Source organism: Triticum dicoccoides, chromosome 6B, assembly GCF_002162155.2.
Source record: "Triticum dicoccoides isolate Atlit2015 ecotype Zavitan chromosome 6B, WEW_v2.0, whole genome shotgun sequence".
In the NCBI taxonomy this organism is placed as follows: Eukaryota; Viridiplantae; Streptophyta; class Magnoliopsida; order Poales; family Poaceae; genus Triticum; species Triticum dicoccoides.
In genome coordinates this window covers 520,307,993-520,320,607 of record NC_041391.1, presented here as the reverse complement: position 1 = coordinate 520,320,607, position 12,615 = coordinate 520,307,993, and the positions used below count along the sequence as shown (strand labels likewise).

Below are 12,615 nucleotides of genomic sequence, written 5' to 3'. Positions count from 1 at the left end.
CCGAATTTCTAAATAAAATCATGTCCAAAAATGTTTGGAGTTTCAAATTTTTGTTCGCATTTTCAGAAGTTGTTCACATTTTCAAAAAAAATGTTCACCATTTCAAATTTTTGTCGTGTTTACAAAAAAGTTTGTATGTTCATATTTCGTGTGTGCTTTCAAAATTTCAAATTTTGTTCAGAGTTTCAATTTTCTGCTCTTGTTTTTCAAAATTTGTTCCAATTTTTTCAAACATTGTTTTGTGTTTTCAAAAAATTACTCGTAATTTCAAAAGAAATTGGAATTTAATAAATTGTAGGTGTTTCTTAGTTTCTTTGAGTAATGTTGAGTTATGCTGGTTCTCTTTTGTTCTTTAAGCTTTGCGTTACTCATATTTCACAACCACCGAGTTAGTTTGACTGGCAGGAATGCTCCGTTCTTCACAGTAGCTCACTGGATCGAATCCTGGTATGCACACATTTTTTTTCGGATTTTTTCGCCGACCATACGCTTAGGGTTTGACCCCAATGGCCGGCCCAAATGAAGTCACGGGGTGTGCGGCACCTCGACACTTTAACGCAAAATGCGTCAAATAGGATTTCTCGATATATAGCTCTGGTGGTGTGTGCAGGCGTTTCCTATTTGGCGTACCGTGCAATCTGCAAACGGGCGCCTACAGCAGTCGAAGCTGGGCCCATTCTAGTTTTGCAGAAACGTAAAAAACTGAGAAAACTGGGAATCGAACCCATGACGGACCCGTTACAATTACAGCGCCCTAACCACTAGGGCATCACGCTTCCAGCGTGCTAAGTATAGTCGCTCCTTCTTTTTATTTCATTTCTTCTGGTTCGCGAAACCCCCGGTTTTAGGAATCTTCCAGAAGCATCCAAAACGTTTTTTCCCGTTGTGGTTTACTTTTCGGACGGTTTTATTCGTTTTTTCCTCTTTTCTTTCCTTTTTCCTAATGCTTGATTTTTTAAAATAATGTCACGTTTCTTTAAATCGATGTACTTTTTTCAGATTACATGATTTTTTTTCAAATTTAATGAACTTTTCCTGAATTCGATGAACTTTTCAGATTTGATGAACTTTTTCCATATTACATGAACTTTTTTCAAATTCGGCGAACTTTTTCTGAATTTGATGAACTTTTTTTTCCAAATTTGATGAACTTTTTTCCCTCAGGCTTGACAGATTACATTCTTTGGAGTTCATTAACTTACAGTTTTTTTGAATGATTTTGTTTGGTTTTTTCTTTTTTCTTTCTTTATTCGTACACTTTTTGATAAATGATAAATGCGCGAACTTTTGTCATTTTCGCTATTTTATTTGGTAAAATTGATGAACTATTTTCCAATTCGTGAACCTTTTTTGAATTTGATGAACTATTTTTCCAATTCGTGAACCTTTTTTGAATTTGATGAACTATTTTTTCAAATTCAATGAACTTTTTTAAAACTTGTGAACTTTTTTACAAAACTCGTGAACTTTCATGAAAATTGACGAACTTTTTTCAAATGTATGAGCTCTTTTCGAAAACCGATGAACTTTTAAAAAAATTCTTGAACTATTTTATATTTTATGAACTTTTTCAAAATTATCATGAACTTTTTTAAAACTTGTGAACTTTTTAAATTTGTTAACTTTTCTGGAATTAGTGAACTTTTTCAAATTTATGAACTTTTTTCTCGAATTAGTGAACTTCTTTCAATTGGATAAATTGTTCTGTGCAATAACATAGCGCTCCGTCGTTGTTATTACGTATCTGCCTCTATTACTAATCACATACGGCGTTTAGCTCGTGTGGCTGGTGGCACCTGTACGTGAACTGGAAGTGGTGAGTTCGAAATTTAAGTGAGCAATTTTTCTTGCGTTTTTTTGTTGAGTTTTTTTGCGTTCGCTGGTCTGCATGTTTCGTGGGCCGGCCCAACACGGGGCGCTGCAGGCGCCAGGAGCGCGAACGGGCGCCTGCAGCGCCGTATAGGAGCTCCCGTGTGTGCATGCCAGGTCAACCCAAACAATCTCCGTCGTCGGCTGGCCCAGTAGTGGTCGTTTTGTTCTAGTTTTCTTCTTTCGTTAGTTTCCTTCGGTTTTTCATCATTCATTTTCATTTTGTTTTTCTTTCTCTACTTTTGTTTACATTTTTAAATATTCAAAATATCCTCAAAATTAAATAATAAAAAATAAAAATTACAGAACTCATCGTGCATTTAAAAATGTTCATGCAATATAAAAACAATTGCTCGTGCAACTTTTTAAACTATTTGTACCACTAAAAGTGTAAAAAAATGTCCATACCATTAAAAAATATTCGTGACATTTATAGAAGTTCACACGTTTAAACTTTCATTTATGATACTTTATAAGAATGTTCAAAAAATATAAATATTTGTTCAAGTAGCTCGTAAAAAGTGTCAGTATCATTCAAAATAAATCCAATTTTTGAAAAAAGTATGTTTGTGACATTTAAAAATATATGCACAATGTAAAAATTATACATGTAAAGGATAAAATGTTTTGTACTCCCTCCGTCCAATAATATAAGAACATTTTGACACTACATTAATGTCAAAAAAGTTCTTATATTATGAGACAGAGGGAGTAACATTCAAAAAATGTTGCTGACATTTAAAAAAGTTAGGCTAATTAAAAACAATGTTTCTTACCATTCAAAAAAATCATGAACTTTTTAAAAAACGTTCTAATATTTAACAAATATTTGCCAGCATAAAAGCATTGTCCATGGCATTTACGAAAATGTTCAATGTGTGTTAAAAATGTTCATCGTGTATAGAAAAAATGTTCAATGTGTTTAAAAACATGTTCTCCGTGTATGCAGAAATGTTCAATTTGTATTTGATAAATATTCAATGTGTATTTGAAAAACATTCAACATGTATTGGAAAAACGTTCAACATTTATCTAAAAGTTGTTGAACCTGTATACTAAAAATGTTCAACCTGTATTTGAAAAAGACCGTATGTACTTTGAAATGAATAAAACAAAAAGAAGAATAAAAAAAGCAAAAAAGGTACATAAAGCACATAGAAAAACAAAAAATATAGGAATCTTCTAAAACCGATCAAAAGCGGTCCCATCCATAGTAGCTTCCTAAAAGAGATCACATAAGCTAACGTATGTTATAGACTGGCACTCTAGGGGGAGCGCCAGAAGCGAGATAAGCTAGAGCTGAAGACGGAAGCAAGCGGTAGCTGCTTCACAAGGTCGAGCAACAAAGAGCTGAGAAGATGGGATGACAAAGTCCCCCACGAAGCTGAAGCCGAGGGGTGGCCATCCCGTCGATGAGCAGCTTCCAGTGGGAAGTGGGGGCATACCTGACATGAGCATGTTCATGGTAAGTTTCCCGGCGATGACTTCCCACTCATTCTCTCTCTCTCTCTCTCACTCACTCACTCACTCACTCACTCTCTCCCTCTCTCTCTCTTTGTGTGTGTGTCTCTCTCCCTCCCTCCCCCTCCCCCTCCCTCTCTCTCGCACTCACTAGGTTGCTAGGGTTAGGGTTCTTGACGAGCAAGATTGGAATTTTTGGCAGGGTGTTTACAGCTCGTCCAGTGCCTTTGTTGCGCAGCCGGAGAAGTACGAGCTCCTTGTAACAGCTCGTGAGTAAACCATATGTATTGCCTTAGATATTAATTGTGCACCATTTGCATTGCATAAGCATTAATTAGGGCTATTTTTATAATGGGAAATGAACATTCTCCAAATGAGTCAAATGTTTTACATGGCCTTGTTATATTCGTATCAATGCTGTTATTGAAGGATCGTTTATTAAACACCTTGAGTCCGGCCTATATAAAATGACTATCTTCTTATAGCTTTGAAAGCAACTCGACAAGACCCATGAATCATCGACCATTATGCTCTTTGTGAAAAGCTCTGCAGACAAGTCTTAGCTGTCAGGGAGGAGGGCCACAACTCCGGCGGATGATCACCTTAGGCTGCATCTTTGGGGCTTGTCATGTGTTTCGACTTTTAAGCCAAGGAGACTTTTGGGTTTCTATTGAACCTGGATGTTTGTCGTCTTAATTTGTTTTATTTGTTTATGTGCGTCGAATTAGTGTATGTAAAACCTTAAGGGCTTCAGTTTGCTAAGGTCGAGCAAGCGTCTCTTATCTAAAAAAGAGATCCAGTTTTCCAATGTTGGCAATTGGTCCAACAAATAGTTGAAGTAAAAATACGATAATACCTCGTGCATTGCTGCAGGAACCAATTACAATATATTTCAATAAGATTTAATTGCGTGAAATATAAATATTTAAATTAATAACACGTGAACCAAAATTTGAAATACATATGACTTATTATTTTGATCATTTATAGTTATAGAATATTTATTAATATAAGTAGAATAATAGAATGAAAATTATTTTTCGATGCATGGTTGCATGTAGTGGTGGGTATTTCCCATGCATTGAGCACCTTCGAGAGATTGAGCCGGCATATCATCTTGAGATTTACGAAGTCACCATAGGCGCCTCGTCGTCAACGGAAATCTCTCCTCCCACTGAAAGCACGTCGCCGGAAATCCTGAAATAAATCCAGAAAAAATGCGAGCACCTGGACTTGAACCCTGGTGGGCTGGGGATACCACTGTCCCTCTAACCATCCAACCACAGGTTGGTTTACTTTCCCATGCATTGTTGTTGGACCTTATTTCATAAATAATTGTGTGGTGATGTGGCATACTTGCATGTTGAGATAAATGCATTAGTTGGGATGACACTCATAGGACATAATATTTTTGTTTGCTAACTTCCATAGAATGCTGAACGATTGCAATACATACAATATCTCACGTAATTCATGTTTGAGCCCGGACTTATCTGCATCTGATGAACAGTAAACTAAAAGAATAGTAATAAACTTAAAAAAAGTTTTTTGGGGCATTGAAGATTGTTGGACATTCGTAGAGCTCTAAGCAAAAAAATAATAATGGGTCTAAATAGTGTTTTTTTTAGTTTCTTTCGCAGCCAGATTTTGTATTCTTTGCCATGACCTCCTCGAATGTCCAAAATACCAGGAATCCTTGCACACACATCGTGCATCTGATCATCTTGTATGCGGAAAAATTCCAGAAGTTTTCGTTTTTTGTTTTTTTTACTATTTTTTAGACAATTTACTATTTTATTTGATTCTACTGTTCATGCCCAAGGGCGGATGGGCCTGGGCACCAAATCGCCGCTCTCCAATATCTGATACTTTCCTAAATATTATGCATTGCCCTTCTACATTTTTATTGTAAATTTTACTGTTTGCCATTTTGCTTTGCAGACCGATTGTCGTAGAGATGGTAGACCCTTGAATTTCATTCGCTACAGGCGTCTTTGGTTACATTGCCAATCCAGTCTGTCCCGGCGAGCCTGACTCTATTGAGCCGGTTTAAGGGGATGCAGGCCAAAAAACTCCAGATGCACATAGTTTGATTGCCTACATACCCCTAAAGGCATGAGACAACCATTTTCGACCCGGCATTTTGTTGCCCGCATTGCATTAGACGCACATATGACATGATGTTTGATTGCAACCTGCATAAGGTGTTGTCACCACTTCTAACTAGTGGTGACCTTACCATACACAATCTGAACATGTAGCGCCAGCTACTTAAACAAATGACAGTTCATCCTAACTACTATCAAATGACAGTTCAAATTATTAAGAGCCATTGGCTAAATAGGGGATAGTTCATCGGTATTGCTGCTACCAGATCTTCCTCTTCCTCTTCTTCTGCTTCTACTTCTGCTGGTGCTTCTGCTACTGCTTCTTCTTCTTCTTCTTCTTCTTCTTCTTCTTCTTCTTCTTCTTCTTCTTCTTCCATCTTCAAATCCTGCACTGACCTCTGTTAAGCCACATCGCCTCTGCCCACTCCAACCTTATATTCTTCCAAGCGTCATTGTCAAATGCCTCCACATCATGACCGGAGCTAACGACATTGTCAGGCTCGACCTCTTCCTCCTCAGGCACGTGTTCATCAAAGCCTCACTAGAGGATCCAGTTATGCAGAATGCAACAAGCAAGAACTAGCTTAACCTGAGTGGAGTATGGGTGGAATGGCTTCTGATCCAAGATCTTAAACCTATTCTCCAGAGCTCCAAATGCCCTCTCAACAGTTACTCTAAGGCCGGAGTGTCTGAGATTAAACAGGTTCTGTGCAGTCCTAGGATAGTTCCTACCAGAGAACTCGTTGAGATGGTACCTGGTTTTCCTGAAGGGTGTAAGAATACTCGGCCGACATGCATAGCCAGCATCTCCAAGGTAGAACTTGCCGTCGGGGATGTTGATCCCATCAGGTCGACTCATGTTATCAGTGAGAATGTTAGCATCATGCGCTGACCCCTCCTAGCCAGCCAGCACATATGTGAACTTCAGATCAAATTCAACAGCAGCGAGCATATTCTGGCCTGTGTAGTGCTTCCTCCCCCTGTATGCTGCAGACTGTGACCTAGGAACTCTGGCAGTGACATGAGTACCATCTATTGCCCCAATGCAATCCTGAAAATGGCATCACAAGCCTGTGTTAGTGCTCAACTTGAACAATACAAGCATACAAGCCATGAATAGTGTGTATTGTCAATGCTCACCTTGAAGTATGGATACCATCTTGGGCTTCCGCGAATCTTGGGTGGAGTCTAACCAGATGGTCTCCTGATCATCTCTCCTCTAAGCTCCCCAATAGTAAAAGCACTTGCTTGAAGTACCTATAGATGATCTCCATTGATCTCCTGAAGGTGTTGTGAATGACCCTGAACCTTTGGTTATGGCCAACAACATGGAGGAACATGGCCACTTGCTCTTCGACACTGGTGTTGATGCTATCTTGTAGCAGCCCCCTGCTCCTGAAGGTCTCAACAAGCCTAGCAAATGGTGCTCTTTTCATTCGAAGCATCCACAGAGCCTCGACGTCATTGCAGTCGTAGATGTAGTTCAGATTTTGGATCTTCTCCTGTTCCCGGGGAAACAATGGACCATAGCGGATCAAAAGTCTCCCAGCACAACGAACAACTCTCTGGTGCATGAACATGACCCATGCCTGAATCACACTAATCAGTGTTGCTGCCTGGATTATCAGCCTCATCCGTGCGTCCATAACCTAGTTGACATCGACGGTTCGTTCAGTGGGAAATCGATCCTACACCTAGCCTAACGGCCTAAGCACTGAGCTAACAAAGGGGGAAGGGGGTGCTGCTTACCGGCATCGGAGACGAGGACGGCTTAGGGGGAGCCATGGCACAGACAAGGTCGACCAGACGGTGGCCAACAGCAAAGGGAGCACCAGATCTGTGGCAAACTCCGCCGCCTCTTCCACCGCCGCTGCGGCCCCCTCTGGCGCAGATCTGAAATCGCAGCTGCCGTCGGTGGTGAGGCAGTAGGGAAGAAAGGGGGCAGTGGCTATGGGTGAGCGAGTGAAAGGGGGGTGAGGCTAGATTTGGCGCCGCGACGGCGCGCCAGATTTCCATCTCCCGCCATCCCCCCTCGCCCTCGCCTCGCACCCGCCCGTGCGACCTCGCGCCGCACTCAGCCTGGCTCGCAAGAAACTGCCGATCCGAGCGTTTCCAGCGAGCCAGGCCCTGGACTGCTTTGAGAAGCGTGCGATGCAGGCCCAACAGTGAAACCAGTCAACCAAACAGGCCTCTCCCTTCCCGCGCGGGTCTGGGGTCTGGTTGGACTCGATGCGGGCAACCAAACATGCCCTACAGTTCTTATTGATGCTTTTGGACACCAAGTTCTGAACGTGGTCGTTCTGGAGTTTTCAGCAGATGTAGTCGACAATTTCCCTTGGCATGTTTGCTGTATTGGTTTCTGTCTCCAACTATCTATAGGCGGTACCAAGCTTCTTGTATGGATCATGTGGTTACTATGTTGTCTGATTTATTTATTTTTGAGGCAAATACTACGTTGTCTGATATTAATCCTTGGTACGATCTGTACCATCAGTTCGTCAGCTCAAAATGAAAATTTAAGCAACATGGGCTGCCTTAGGGTGCGTCTGTTTCCCTTCTGAACGTCCCCCAACGGATAGAAGTTGGCCCATTTCCTTCCACCCTGGTCACTCACACCCTTGTACTTCTTATCAAAAAAAAAGGAAAAATAAACTACTCTGTACTAACCTCTAACCTTTGCGCCTGCTCTCAGGAGTACTTTTTACCAAGCTCCTCCCTTGGCAGAGAAATGCTCTTCCATAGGCCATAGCACCTGGACCGTGCTAAACCTCATTCATGGTCACACCAACAAAATCAACGTAGCTGCTGCTGCTGCAGATACCGTTCTAGCCTACCTAACTCAGTGTCACTGCTCACCTCATCTTGGTTTCCACGAGAGACACGGACGGAACTGGAAAACTCGCTGGCTGCTCAAACGGAACGCCACCATATCCAAGCGGCTTCTTGTTGGGTGCGAAAAGCTCCGCCATTGTGTTGTGTATGTCAGTTCTTGCGTGGCGTTGCTGTCCCGTAGCGTATGACCGTGTCCTGGGATGCTGAGGGATCGGCCGTGGCGTTTGGCGACGTGAGAGAAGTGGGTCGCCCAACTAAATCGGCTGCAATTGCTAACAGCCAAATAGCCGTCGCGTCAATGGTGATGCTCCTTCCTCGAGTCGTAGGCTGGTGAATGGGTCGTCGCCGTCCTTGTCTTGATGGAAAACTATCTTGTCACCGTGCGTTTGGTGCTAGAATGTTTTGTTGTTACAGTGGATTGGTCCAATTAGAGCGTCAGGTATCTGGATGAATTCAGGCTGGTACTAAGCGGGTGAATCTGTATTTTTTACCTGAAACTATAGTAGATGGAGTATTTGGATGAATTCAGGTTGGTGGCGGTCTCGAGGATTTAAGGCATCTGCAGGACGGGACCCCGCGCTGTCTGTGGTAGCGTCTGAGCTTTGGCACCACTACGTGTCGCAGGTCGGAGACAACCCCTCCCGCCCTCGCTGCCCTGTGCAAGCGTGCAGTGTGCATATACTACACTGATACACGGGCGTAGGCGACGGGTTCGCGCCTGTGCGTGTGTACGGTCAAAACCGGCGCGAGATCACATCGTCTTTAACCTCTCGCCAACTGCCCAGCCCCGCCGTGTCCGCCATAAATACTCGCCATAATATTCCCAACACACAAAGCAAGGCGCAGTTCAGTTTTTCCCTTGCCACCACGAGCGCCGATCACCGCGCAAGCACCGCCCAGCACATCCGATCAATTCAACACTCCTACAAACCAAAGGAGTGATAGGAGGCTAGCAGAGTTAACGAGCGAGCGAGAAGGCATTCAAGGTGGTGATGGGAGTTGTTGGTCGCTACCACCTCCACACTGACGCTACGTGGTAACAAGCCTGCCTGCCAGCCGGCCTGACGGTAGCTGCGACCGCTGCCGCTTCGAGCTTCAGGCCACCCGTCCAATTCAATGCGGCTGCAATGGCAATTGGCAATGCCTCCCCTTTCTCGGCGGCAACAGTGGCTGGAATGGAATGGATGCACCCCGTGGGCCGTGGCACCGACGCACCGTGGTTTTTCAAAATTTCAGGCACGCATGCATGCATGGGCGCCTTCATCCATGGCTGGCAACTCATTTTCTTCAGTTCAGGTGGCATCGCCGGGCATGTTGTGATTGATTGCTCGGTCGGTCTACGTCCACGACGGAAGAACCACCCATCCACCATACGATTCGAGTAATGGGATCCAGTCATCTCGAAAACGTAAGTATCCATCGTCTCGGATTCATAAACAAGGACCACGGCCCCTGCACAGTTCTGCTAAGTTGGTCGATGAACACGACTGGAGGTCTGGAGCCAAGATCGAACCATCCGCATCCAAGAGCAAATGGCCATACGCAAGCCGGAACTGGATCCTCTAACAATTGAGAAGGAATGTTAGAAAAGTTACAGTACCCTAACTTTCCTTTTTTCTATTCATATGAGTATGTCTAAAACGACTTAAATTAATTTGTAAATTGATGATCTACTGTGTACAGTTATAGTAGTTACATACAAACAAATTGATGGTGAAATAAAATAAAATTTAAATTATTTATATCTACAGTAATACCAACAATAAACAACCTATTAACTACCTACTAACAGTCCCTAACTTCTCTTCATTTTACACTAGGCTAACATTGTAGCATAGTGACATTCCTTCTCTATGTTAGAGGATCCGGTAGTAGGAGTAGTTCAAAGTATCTATAAGTGCAGCGATATGACATGATCACAAGACAAAGGAACTATGCCACGGTAACAAAAATGCAAAGAGACTGATGATGTACTCCGTCCGATCCATACTACTTGTCGCTCAAACGGATCTACACCGTCGTTTTTCTCCCTTTTCCCCTTGGTGGCCATGACAAACTCTCCCATCCAAACTTCGTGTGCGAGCCCGTGGTTTTGCCTCCCTTAAACTTGCCGCTCCGGCAGACGGTGGCGAGGAGGGGAATCCCGATGCTTTCGTGTTTTTTAGTCCTCGTAGGTGCAGCGCCCCGGCAGATGACGACGCTTCTTCTTTCAGTTTGTCTTCCGGGTTCCGATCCTTCTCGAGATCGTCCATTTGAACACAACTGACAGAGCTCCGGCATAGATTGTCGTCGTCTCGTTGGGGCGGCGAGATTAGGGTTTTTCGTCGTGCATGCGTGACGACGAGATTTGGTGTCAACTACTTGATATCTATCTAATGGTTCAACAGCGACGACTGCAGCTCCAACATGTTGGTTCTTAGGGTCACGTACATGAAGACTTCTCGACGGTCATCGACAAGGTAAAGCCGGCTCCGGTAGGGAAGCGGCGACATCAGCGTGCTGGCGGCTTGTTATGACGGTGGTAGTGGTCGTTCGGTGGTCTACAGACCCGATGTGATTTTTATCATGTTTGAAGTGCTTTATATAACCCATGTTCTAAATTATAAGATGTTTTGGATATTTCAATATGGACTACATACAAATTAAAATAAATAAACAAACACACTAGAACACGTCTATATTCATCTGATTCAGAAAAAAATTGTTATAACATCTTATATTTCAAAATGGAGGGAGTACTTTTGATGAACTTTTATAATAGGTGTGACTTTTTTTAGAAGTGTAGTTTCTTTCCGAAAAGAAGGATTACCACCATTCTATAAGAAAACGATTCCCTTCAAGCTAATCCTCCCTCTCGCTCGGCTACCTCCACCCCGACGTCACCTCCATCTTTTTCCATTCCTACGTCGTCCATCGCACACACCCACCAACACCCCACAACCCCGTCGACTTCCGGCCCCACCTTGGATTCGCTCACCAGCAGACACTATAGCAAGAATTGCCGCTGTCGGTGTCAAAACCGGCGGATCTCGGGTAGGGGGTCCCAAGCAGTGTGTCTTAGGATCAATGATAACAGGAGACAAGAGACACGATGTTTTACCCAGGTTCGGGCCCTCTTGATGGAGGTAAAACTCTACGTCCTGCTTGATTGATATTGATGATGTGGGTATTACAAGAGTAGATCTACCACGAGATCAAGGAGGCTAAACCCTAGAAGCTAGCCTATGGTATGATTGTTGTTGTATATATGTCGACTAGCCTGGCCCTGGTTTATATAATGCACCAGAGGCCTAGGATAACAAGAGTCCTAGCCGAATACGCCGGTGGGGGAGGAGTCCTTGTCTTGATCACCAAGTCTTGTGGAATCTTCCTTGTATGCGGCACCTGTCCGGACTGGCCCATGAGTATGCGGCCCTGGGGGTCCTCGGCCCAATCTAACCGATTGGGGGACGACGTGGTGAGTACCCCCTAGTCCAGGACACCGTCAGTAGCCCCCTGAATCGGTCTTCAAGTTAGGGACGCTCCTCGATTCTTCCGAACTGTTCTTCATCTTCAGTTGCCGGTCTTAAAAACTGGTTCAACAAATCTTCTCATCTTCGATCTTGAGGATCACCGAAATGCATTCGGCGATTTTATACGTCGGGTATCCGAGGAGCCCCTTTAAGTTTCCGGCCTTTATCAATGCCTTGTTATTTTTATGCCACACCTCGGGTTTGAAGTTATTCCCGGGCGGCAGCGTCCTCTTGCGTCCGAGCTCCAACGCCGGACTGCATTCGAGGTATCTTTTGCAGTCGAGCACCAACGCCGGACCGCTACCCAGCTCTAACGCCGGAATGTATCCGAGCTTCCAACGCCGGACTGTATCCGAGCTCCAACGCCGGACTATGTGTCCGAGCTCCAACGCCGTACTGCTTCCCAGCTCTAACGCCGGAATGTATCCGAGCTCCAACGTCGGACTGTATCCGAGGTGTCGTAAATCACCTTGGTTCAAAGAAGTTTGAAGGAGTTTAGCCGAGCTTAATGCCGGAAATGCCCTCTAAGGAGCCAGCCATTTGCATCCGAACTATATGCCGAATTGCTTCCGAGGTGGCGCACCACCCCGAACGTGGGCTGATTTTTGGTCAATATTTTTTATTGATGCAATTTATTCTCTGACGAGATATATAGCCAGTAGCCCTCAAGGTGTGTATCGGTCTAAAACACGAGATGCACCTGAAGGATGACATAAGACCGCTGATCCCAGTAACCGCCGAGACTCAGGTTGATTTGCAAAATTGGCCTGAGGATCAAGTCCTAGCTCGGCAGAATACTTCGGGACGCAAAAAGCAGCGTGCTCAGACCTCAA

The 12,615-nt window shown here is 43.9% G+C and overlaps 1 pseudogene; it reads right to left on the bottom strand.

Annotated features, from left to right (window-relative positions):
- Nucleotides 1-5,817: 5,817 nt before the first annotated feature.
- On the bottom strand, nt 5,818-7,084 carry LOC119321237 (annotated as a pseudogene).
- Between the last annotated feature and the right edge of the window lie 5,531 nt (nt 7,085-12,615).